This window comes from Lissotriton helveticus, chromosome 12 (assembly GCF_964261635.1).
Source record: "Lissotriton helveticus chromosome 12, aLisHel1.1, whole genome shotgun sequence".
NCBI lineage: Eukaryota > Metazoa > Chordata > Amphibia > Caudata > Salamandridae > Lissotriton > Lissotriton helveticus.
Window position 1 is genome coordinate 706,608,883 of NC_136073.1, and position 10,497 is coordinate 706,619,379.

The 10,497-nt window shown below is 41.9% G+C and overlaps 1 long non-coding RNA gene across 1 annotated transcript; it reads left to right on the plus strand.

Moving 5' to 3' along the window:
* Nucleotides 1–6,169: 6,169 nt before the first annotated feature.
* LOC144798902 (uncharacterized) lies at nucleotides 6,170–9,619 on the plus strand. Its single transcript, XR_013603694.1, has 4 exons — nucleotides 6,170–6,328; nucleotides 7,846–7,924; nucleotides 8,341–8,454; nucleotides 9,100–9,619. It is a non-coding gene; the product is annotated as an uncharacterized LOC144798902 (long non-coding RNA).
* The last annotated feature ends 878 nt before the right edge of the window (nucleotides 9,620–10,497 follow it).

A 10,497-nucleotide genomic window follows, 5' to 3' on the forward strand; every position in this document is an offset into this window, starting at 1 on the left:
AAATAGAACCACCACACCAATTTGGACAGTAATTCCCAACTATTTGACACATTCACGCCTGGTAATTATTTCAGTTTTGAGCTGGTGTATTGTTTTGGATTACAGGGACTATAGTTTTCCAACATTAATTCCAAATACTGAACCAGCTCAATTGTGATTAGTACACAATCCATGAAGGCAGCCAGAGAAGCAAAATGCACATTTGTATTTGTTACATATGAAATCGGGATTAATAAAGGAGAAATGTGTACCGAAGCAATTGTGCTAGAATTTAAATAAACATCAACAGTGCTGAAATGTGCTTCACCTGTTGTTGTGATACTGGGTAAGTAAAATTGGTTATAGAAGTGAAATTGAGCATACTGTTGCTCTATCTTGATGTGTTAATCATAACAAAACAGCAGATCGTCAGTCACTAGAGCCCTGACATAGGTCCCAAGCAGTAATTGGGCTTACTAAAGCCCTAGTGACCTCTTATAACAAACAGTGTGCCATTGCATTTTCTCTAGTCTGAGAGGCTGCTTACACCCTGTGAAATACAAGTAAATTTACAAATGACCTTCACTAAGGAGCCCAATGACTTTGCATTGCACTCCTGGTGACCGAACATACAGGTAAAACAGTGAAGTCTTGAGAGGAGCACTGGAAATTTATCATGTTGGTAATCAATAATGTGTTGGAATTATAGAATACTACTTTTAGTTGCTATAAAAACAAATATTAGCAAAGGAAAGAGTCCGTAGTTAGAGACGTGCGAACTGTATTAGCTGAAAAGGCAAGAGTGACGTAGACCTTGGTGGACACACTATTAGAATCATTACGTCTCCAATCTGCCAATTTTCATTTCCACAGAACTATTATTTTTAAGGCTTGAGAATTGTAGATTAATGTTGAGGCCCAAAGTGGAACAGTTTCTGCTAGGTCTGAGCACTTACAGTTAAAAGGACAGGATGTTCAAATTTCCTTACAAGTCCTTCTTTGGACAGTCTCCACTTGTAATAAAAATTTGAATACCAGCTACAAACATAAAAACATGACCGAATTTTGTTGTATGGCATATTGAACATATACGTCATTTGAGGTTGTTCCCCCAATGAGTCTTACGAGCCTTAATTGCAGGTGATCATTCTCCTCATTAGCATCTGTGTAGCTAAATGTGTTCCTAAAACTGCTTTTAGTCGTCACCCATCTTCTGTGTTGCAGCTCCTGCCTCCACGTTGCCTTTGATTCTCATAAGCAAACACTATCCTTTTAGGCTCCTCTGTACTCCCATGGTTCACAGTGTGCAGGGGTGCAAGAGGGACATTGAGCAATCCTGGTCCACAACTGTTAATAGTGAAACAGATGTAGCGGCGCATACATGGATCCAGGTTTTAGAGGAGCACCCCAATTATGTCTGTATTTTACTATCTAACAGGAAAAAAGGGGAAAATGTATTTCCAATAGTGTTCATCCACCCATGCTACATCTAAGTGTGCCCTTTGGCTTGAGGGTGTATTTTGCTGACTTTGGATGAGACTACATTAGTGGAGTGTGGATCACTTGGAGAAGCAGGAAGATAACTAGAGGACCTGTAGGATGAACAGGGAGAAACAGGAGGGTGAAAGGGAGGTCAAACAGAAGAGGAGGACAAGGGAACAAGACTCTCCAAAAAGTTCAGTACAACTGAATGGAGGAGCAGGAGGAGGACCAAGATCACTAGCAGGATTAGGAACACAAGGAACTGGATTTCCAAGATAATGACGAGAAAGCAATAGCAGGAGGACCATGGGAAAAACCTGGAGGATCAGGCAGCCAAAAACCACAGTCGACCAGGATGACTGAGACCCCAAGGACATAAGGCCCAGCATGCCCAAGACAAAGAGGAGGATCAGTAAAACCAGGAGAATAAGTAGAATGAAGTAGACCAGAAGGACCAGAACCAGGAGGCCAAAGAGGAGAAGATGTACAAGTAGCCACTTTATTAAGCGCCATAGAAGCCAGAAACTAGCTGACTCCAAACCCTTTCGGTGATATAACAATGAATTTATGCAAGCAAGAATTGCCCTTGGCAATGCTATCAGGGTTGGGGAAATGGGTACTGTCCGTACTGCAAGATATGAATACATAAAAGCTATCCATAAAGCCAAGTGCCTATGGGATGAGCTTAGATGGCAGGACCTAAAAGAATCTAGTTTGCAAAATAATACCAAATTATTCTGGAATATCATTAAGTGAGGCAGAGGGGGTCAACCTGATCATCCCCTAAGTCATGTCTCTCATGAAGGATGGGTTAATTACTTTAGGCCCCAATATGCGCGTAACCCTTTAGATGATCAAATGGAAGAAGTTAGTTATGTTTTTTATACTGATGAGGCTTTTAATGACAAAGAAGTTTTAGCAGCTCTTAGTGCAGTTGCTGGAGGTAGAGCGCCAGGACCCGATGGTGTCCCTGCGGATGTGTTCCTCTACGACAAAATACGATGGGGTAGATACATCTTGTTGATGGCAAATGCAACAGCCCAGGGTGCCCGATCCCGGTTTCCTGGAAAGGGGCCGTGATAATTCCAGTATATACAAAAGGAGATAAAACTCAAACGGGGAATTACAGACCTATCAGCTTGATAGATACGATTCAGAAGGTAGTTGGGAGGTTGATCCTGAACAATATCTTAGACTGGATTGAAGAGAATTGTATATTGTCCCCTTTCCAAGAGGGTTTCCGTAAATACACTAGCACCATTGATCAAGTCATTCATTTTATTCTTTTATAGTGGAAGACTGTGACATTGGGCAAGGGCAGCCTTTACGCTTCCTTTGTTGATCTACGTTCAGCTTTTGACCTTGTCCCCCGTTCCCGGTTATGGGTGACGTTGAGGGAATTAGGACTTTCGGACAACATCCTAACCTTCGTAATGAGGCTACACGTGAGCAATCATGCTAGAATCCGCTGGGGTGGGCAGGGTAGGGTCACCACCAAGTTCTGGTTGAACGAGGGGTACGGCAAGGCTGTGCCATGGCACCAACGTTATTCTCTTTGTATATTAATGGAATAGTGGACCGTTTGTTGCCAGTGAATACAGATGCCCCTTCTCTAGCAGGTGTAAAAATTCCGATTTTAATGTTTGCAGATGACACATTAATTATTTCCAAGACTCCTAATGGCCTCCAGCGAGCTCTATCAATTTTTGAAGATTTTTGTGCTGCTCGAGGCCTGGAAGTGAATGTGTCAAAAATGAAATTAATGGCTTTTAATCTGCATCGAAGTTTTAAGGGGAGGGTTTTTATGAATAAACAAACACTTGAACTGGTCAGGGCTTTTACCTATTTGGGTATACAGTTAAAGAAGAACCTTAAGTGGGACTGCCATATAGATAGCAGCCCTGAAACATCGACAAGTTACGGGAGCTTTAAGTCTGGAGCATAAAAGGTCTCTAACAAAACCAATTAGGCCAGTCCTCCAAGTTAATGAATCTAAAGCTGTTAGCTCCGCGCTTTATGGTGCCAAATTATGGGGGTTTGAGAAAGCAGCTCCTTTAACTCTTTCTGAAAATAAGTTCCTCCGTAGCATTACCAATCTCCCACAAAGCACCCCTCTTAAGCCACTTAGATATGATTTGGGTAGGAAAGCTATTATTGATGTCCCCAAGTTGCGTCCGATTTTATATTGGTGCAGGTTGTGAACGACATCTGAACTCTCATCATAAATCTGATGCCTTCCACAAAATCGGTTGGTTAAGAGGTGTTAGGAATAGCCTGATTGGCCTGGCAATGAGAATGCTATGGGAGAACCCATTAGAGGCTTCTTTTCCCTCTGAAAACATTCTAAAAGAAAAGCATTGGGAGTGGGCTGCTTTTAATGCTTGGAGTAACTCTGACTCATCTTCTATGGTGGGAATCTTCTTAGAAACAAAACTCACACCCAGATTAGAATCCTATTGGGATAATATCACCAGGCCGAGAGATAGGAAGCTTTACTTCCAACTCAGGGCAGGCTCCTTACCTTTAAAGTCCCTTATGTCCAGGTGGACTCCCACAAGTGATAACATCTGTCCTGACTGTGGGAGTCATAGCGAAACAGTTGCCCACGTGCTTTTTGCCTGTCCCGCCTATGCACTCCCTAGGCGAGTTTGGCTGGCTCCAGTGTGCAACCTACTTTGCACATTTAGGAGTGCTGAAGCGTAAAGGCTTATGCGCACCAACACTTTACCATTTATCACAATAGCGGTAGCCAAATACCTAGGATGGGCGTGGGCTATAAGGCTGAAACCTAAATCTGGGTAATTCTTTAGTGAGCATTAATTTGAACTTCCCTAGCCTGGCCACTGCATGTGATTGATTATTTTAACTGGGTGTAACTTTTATCTCGTCCATTTGCTCTGAGATCTAAGTTTTATCAAACATTTTTAACTATCCAGCCAAGGCATTTTTAACTGTATCTAAATGTTGTTTGTTTTGTGCTTTTATGAGTATACTTCGAATAAAGCTACTTTGGAATGGAATGGAATGGAGAAGAAGGATGTGCAAGTGGAAAGGGAGGGTCATCAGGAGGACCAGTACCACCAGAACAAGAAGGAAGAAGATGGGCAGGTCAACATGGAGAACCTACACCACTGTGAAGACCCTACACAGAATGAGGAGGAGGAAGATGGCCATGAGGATGAGTAGAATGGGAGGTGAGGGTCCAGGACAGCCAAGAAGTTTAGAAACTCCAGGACCACCAGAGGATTTGGAAAACTTAAACCAACAGGGGACCAATACCATGTCCAAGAACTAGGAAAACCAAGAGGATCAAGACCAGGAAGAATAGGAAAAGGATTTCTAAGAGGACTAGGAAAATAAGGAGGAAAACCAGGAGGAGGGAGACCAGTAAGAGGAAGAAGACCATGAAGAGAAAGCGGAGGCTAGGAGGTCCAGAACAGCAGCCACCACCATGACCACCATGAAAAACCTGAAGGCCAACACCAGGATTGCTAGGAGTAACAGCACCAGAGGATCCAGAGGACCTTGGAAGAGGATGACCAAGATTAGCTGGACCATGAACATAAGGACAATGAAGATCATGAGGGCCAGCAGGACTGGGACCAGAAGAATAAAAAGATTGGAGAACACCAGGGCAAGAGCACCAGAAGAACAACTAGGAGGGACACAGCAATAAGCACCATGGTAAAGATAATCCTTTTAACAGAAGTAGGATCTCAGGAGGATAAGGGCTACTTATGGCCTATGACCAATACCTAGAGACCAGGACCAAGAATATGTAGATGAAGCCTAGTAGGATGATTTTGAGGAAAATATGAGTTGACAGAAGGGAAAGAAGAATAAGAGGATGATCAGGAGGAAGAGACCTAGAAAAAGGAGAACATGAAAATCAATACGAAGATTAGGAGAACTATGAAAAGGAAGACCTTTTAAACCAGGAGCATGAAGAGGAAAATCTATAGGTGGAAAACCAGGAAGAGGAGAATGACCAAGAGGAGTAGAGGGACCAGGGCAACCAGGAAGATCAGGAACACTAGGATTACCAAGTCCACCAAGAGGATACAACTATCAAGGGAATCACAACGGGACACGCATCAGGAGAACTAGGGACAGGAAAAACAAATGCAGAATGATGATTTGAAAAGGAAAGAGAGATCAACAAAACTGATGGGTACCATTAAGACCAAGACCAGCAGGAAGACCAGGAGCAGGAAGACCAAGGCCATGAAGGAAGGGACTAAGATGGCCAAGAGGATCTAGACAGTGCCATAAGAAGAAGGAGTAGCAGACAACCAAGAGAACTAGAACCACCAAGAGAACGAGGACAACCATGGCAAGGGCCATCATCAACAGTGGCTAAGAACACAGGGCCTACGATGGCAAGTGAGTCTAGGCTACATGTGTTAGGTCATGCCCCGGTTAAATGCTGAACATGTTCTCTTCTGGTTCCTTGATGGACTAAAATCCAACATCTGACTCCAACAGATAACCTCTACAGAAATCACTACGTGAATCTGAGAGATCTTAAGGCACTGTGAGTCAAGAAAACAGAACAACCAGGAAAGAAAAAATTAGACATAAGCACGGTCATCTGTCAAAATCTACTTGTGGTCATATGTATTTAGAATTAGTACACAAAAGAGCTCATTCGCACACCAACCCACTCTTGCATTCAGACAGAATTTACACTTTGAAGTTTGTAATTCACCACTGACCATCATCATTTGCACAAACTGCCCTTTGGCCTCATCTCAATTTTCTTATCTCCTTGCAGACCCTTGAGTTATGCATCAAGGCAGCTGTTACTAAGAGTTGCAGAGCGCTGAATGGAACTGTGCCAACCGTGCTTGCCGTCTTGCATCACCTGGTAAGTATATACATGAGGACAAACAAAGTATTTCAGTGGGAGGCAACAGATATTTCCTGTGTAACATATTGTAACAAATAAAGTTTCTACCTTAATCCAATTTATAGTAGGAGTGTTTTTAAAGGGCAACATTTGGGAACTCTCTTGCATAAAATATTAAATTATAATCCATAAAAATCCTATATGAACCAATTTGCTTCTAGGATGCAAAGAAAGAAGACAAGGGATATAAATCTGTCAGTGTTGAGAGTTCCTCTGCAAGAACCACCCATAAGTCTGCCTCTCGGCAGCTCTGGCTCTGATAATAGGTAACAGAGGAACAGAGTGACAGGGAAAGGGAAGGGATGGGACCCAGGGGGAACACCAAGGATGGAGACCTGAAAGAAAAAGCTGTACCCAATAACAATGGTTTACAACAGAGACATAATACTAACAAAGCTTATCTCGGAGGTTCAATTGTCCAGTTAGACTTTACCATATAACATATACTGGACTCTTCATGAGTTTCCCAACAACAGTACACCCAATCTTAAATCTATATATTTAATAATAATATGTCTATATCATATACATTTGATTAATGCCATGAATCAAAGGAAAATCAGTATTTTCCCGCTAAGGTTCCTAAAGTCAATATGTGCAGAAACTACCCCACAATTTAGTTCAAATAATCCAAATACACAACATTTCTGGAATATCCTTACAATCCAAACTTGAAGCATTCAAGACTCCAGTCCACAAATAAGAAGGCCCTCTGAAAACAGGTGCACAACTTGACGGCCATAAGCATGAAATTCCAAATAGCAATGCTGGCACGTGGAATCTGGAATGAATGGGAAACAAGCATCTCTGATGAGGACCAAAGTATGAGAACTGAATGCCGGTAAAGAAAAAAAATTAATTGGTACAGCAGAAACAGCAAGTGGCGGTGAGAACAGAAAAAGACCCTAATGAAGCCACCGACAGAAACACTCGCTCCCCACTCTGCTGACTAGAGACCTGGGACGTAAAATGGGCAAAAAATGAAGCAAAAAAGGCCTGCTCTGAAAAGCATGCAACCCACTATGCTGGCCAGACACCGTAGGACGCAAAAGGGGAACAGCTTTACCGTCCCCAGAGATAAACCAAGATGAAGTGTAACAACAGCCTTCGTCTTGATTACGTTGAATAGCCGCCACTAGTGCCAGCTTTGTTAAAAGCATTAAGTACCACTACCTTCGGCAATCTCGCCAGACTTCTGAGTCTACAAACTATCCAAAAACCATAGGAAACTAAGGCATCCATCTTAGAGTGGTAACTGAGAATTTGCACTTCCACCAATATCGGGCACCCTGAATATGCTGTATTCCACACAATTAATTTTTCTGTAGCGTGGTATGGATCATGGTCCCACAAGTCCTGACAAACTCCTATGCTGTCATTCCCCCACTGGAAGTTATTTGCTGTCTGGATGTATGGGATTGGCTTTCAGATAGCCTAGCTTCTATTATTATTTATTATGGCTTTGTTATTGGCAGATCTGCACACCCTCAAGTGGGGTTTCCGATGAAACAGAAGAGCCACTCAAGTTGTCCACGGCTATTATCCTGTCACTGGGTGAGTTGGTCATAAATGTATGTATGTATATATTTGTGATAATGCAAGTATATATTGGCCTTTACTAGGGATCAGGTCCTCTGTAACATTAATTTCTGTACACTGCCCTGCACGTAACTTGATTGTCTTAAAAGCTACTATTGCTTCAGTATTTATCTCCCCCCCAGTACATTGGTTGGCGTGCTACTGGAATATGGTGCCCAGTTTACTATATACAGCTATAGTAGTCACATGAGTACCATGTGCTCGTAAGATCATCATTAAATGTTGCAGACCATTGATAACATACCTCCTGGACATGCGTTGAAGAATGGCCTTGATGGGCTGCTCCCCAGCGTTGAGTTCCTTCTTGCATAATTTTATGTTGTGTAATTTTTCAATTATGTCTATTTTTTCTTTTCACTTTACTCTTTCAGCCCATTCTCACTCTAGTGAGGTCCATAAATATTTTGAAAGTAGCTTGATGCAGATAGGTGCAGAGTCCCGTGCCACAACATTACAGCTGCTCTGCAAGCTCCTTTCGGAAACTGGTAAGACTGTCAGTGGGTGGGTGGCAGTGTGTAATTTAGGCAGGGAAAATAGTTAAAGGGATATAATGCTTGTCATAGAATCCGGAGCCCTAAGTTGTATTCCCAACTTACTCCCTTACTTGTCCAACATGGTGCAGCTATAAGCAAAATACTTCAATTTTATATTCTTCAGCTACATTAACTGCCAACTTTTCCTGGTAGAGCACTGCAATTTATGAATAAAGCCTTGCTTACATCAACTTCAATTATGTGAATCATGGTGAAGAAATAAAGGAGTGCCACTGTTTTCTTTTCGGTTAATTGTTCCCATTGTGAGCCATTAATGGGACAGGGACACTGTGAAAACCGATCCTGACATAGACACTGGACAGGAGCAAAAAGGGAAATAAAATATGGAGCAGGTCGACACAGACACGCTCAGTGGTACATGATGACACAGACATGCACAGCAAAACAGGAAGGCATTGATAGCCCCATGTGGCTCACAGTAAGAGACTCACAAACCAAAACTGAAAGAGAAGACCCTCAGGGTGGTAATCACAGTTGATAGTGGAAACTTTACTACTTATGTATTAATCTTGATCTTACTAGACAAAGTCAATATATATGTGTTATGAACATTTGGTGTATGGCTTTATTTAATAGATTCAGAAGGAGCCTTTTATCTGGATGCTGTCCGTCACGTACTTGAGGATGACAATCGCAAGGTACCATCAAGCTATTATACGTGTGTTAAAGCACTTTCATAATTAGCAACTCAATCTAATTAAGTTATGCAGTTTTTGCATAGTGCAGTAGTCCTACTTACATGGACTCAGAGCTGTGGTTTGCACACCACAATCTGTTGACTTTCTCCAAGGCAAGTCTTCAGTGGAGGTGTTGGGTCATGCAACCTCCAGCCATTTCTGTCAGTTCAGTGTGTCTTGTGTTCCATTGTCTCCCTGTCCAAGTGGACATATCCCAGTTTTCCTGCCCTAGTCTGTGTCAATGCATTATTTTCAGACCCAATCCCAGAGGTTGCTGATCCCTAATTGTTTAATAAGTGTGTGTTAAAAGAAAGTTTGTGTATGCTGTTAACATATTTAGTCTGTATTTCACATTGAGTTGATCTGTAATACCCCTCACTGAGGAGGAGAATGTTGATGATCAAATAAGGGGTTTTGAAGTTCAGAATATTAATATCTCCTCAAATCTTTAACAACCGTGGTGTAGGGTATTTGAAATGTTTCTACCAAGAATAATATTTGGGCTATGTCTCAGCGAAATCTCACCAAACGTGGATCGATAATACAGGATAATATTCAATGTGCACGTTTGAAAAGTCTGATTGTGTTATAAAAGATGTATTTTATGTAGAAATTGGAATATATGTGACTTTCTTGATGCCATGTATGTCCATAATGTGCCTGACTTCAGTGCCATGGAGAAAGCAAGTAACTCCGTATCAGAATCACCATGTTAGCAAGCACAGGACATAGGCACAAAGGAAAATCAACAAAGCTGTTTTCTTTTGATAACGAACAAAAGGCTGTATTGCCATAACTTTGTCTCTAATGGATTCTCTTTGAGAGGTGTATTGGGTTTGTCATTTTTAACCTCAGGGCACGATATAAACCAAGTTATCCTTAGATATTTTTCAGATTAAACCAGGAACATCAGAGACAGGACTCTGCTAGGAATGTTAGAATCACAGAAATCAAGCATGGATGTATCCTTTGGCAGTTGAAGCCATTGTGGCCAGATTGTGCAAATATACCGCGTGCAGAACCATGTTAGGGATGTGAATTTTAACTACTATAGCTGGATACAGGAGACTGTGACTATTTACGGTCTTGAGCCAAAACGACTTCTTGAAAGTGATATGGATCAACCAAACAACAAGGTGTGGGACAATGAACTCTAAGTACTGCAACCCATATGTTATCTGCTGTCCATGTTGTGATGTCTGCTCAATCTTACAGGTGGAGTTAGACAGCGGCCATCATTCTTCCCACAGATGACTCTAGTTTTTTTTTAATTCCCTCAGCAGTGGGATCCACAGCC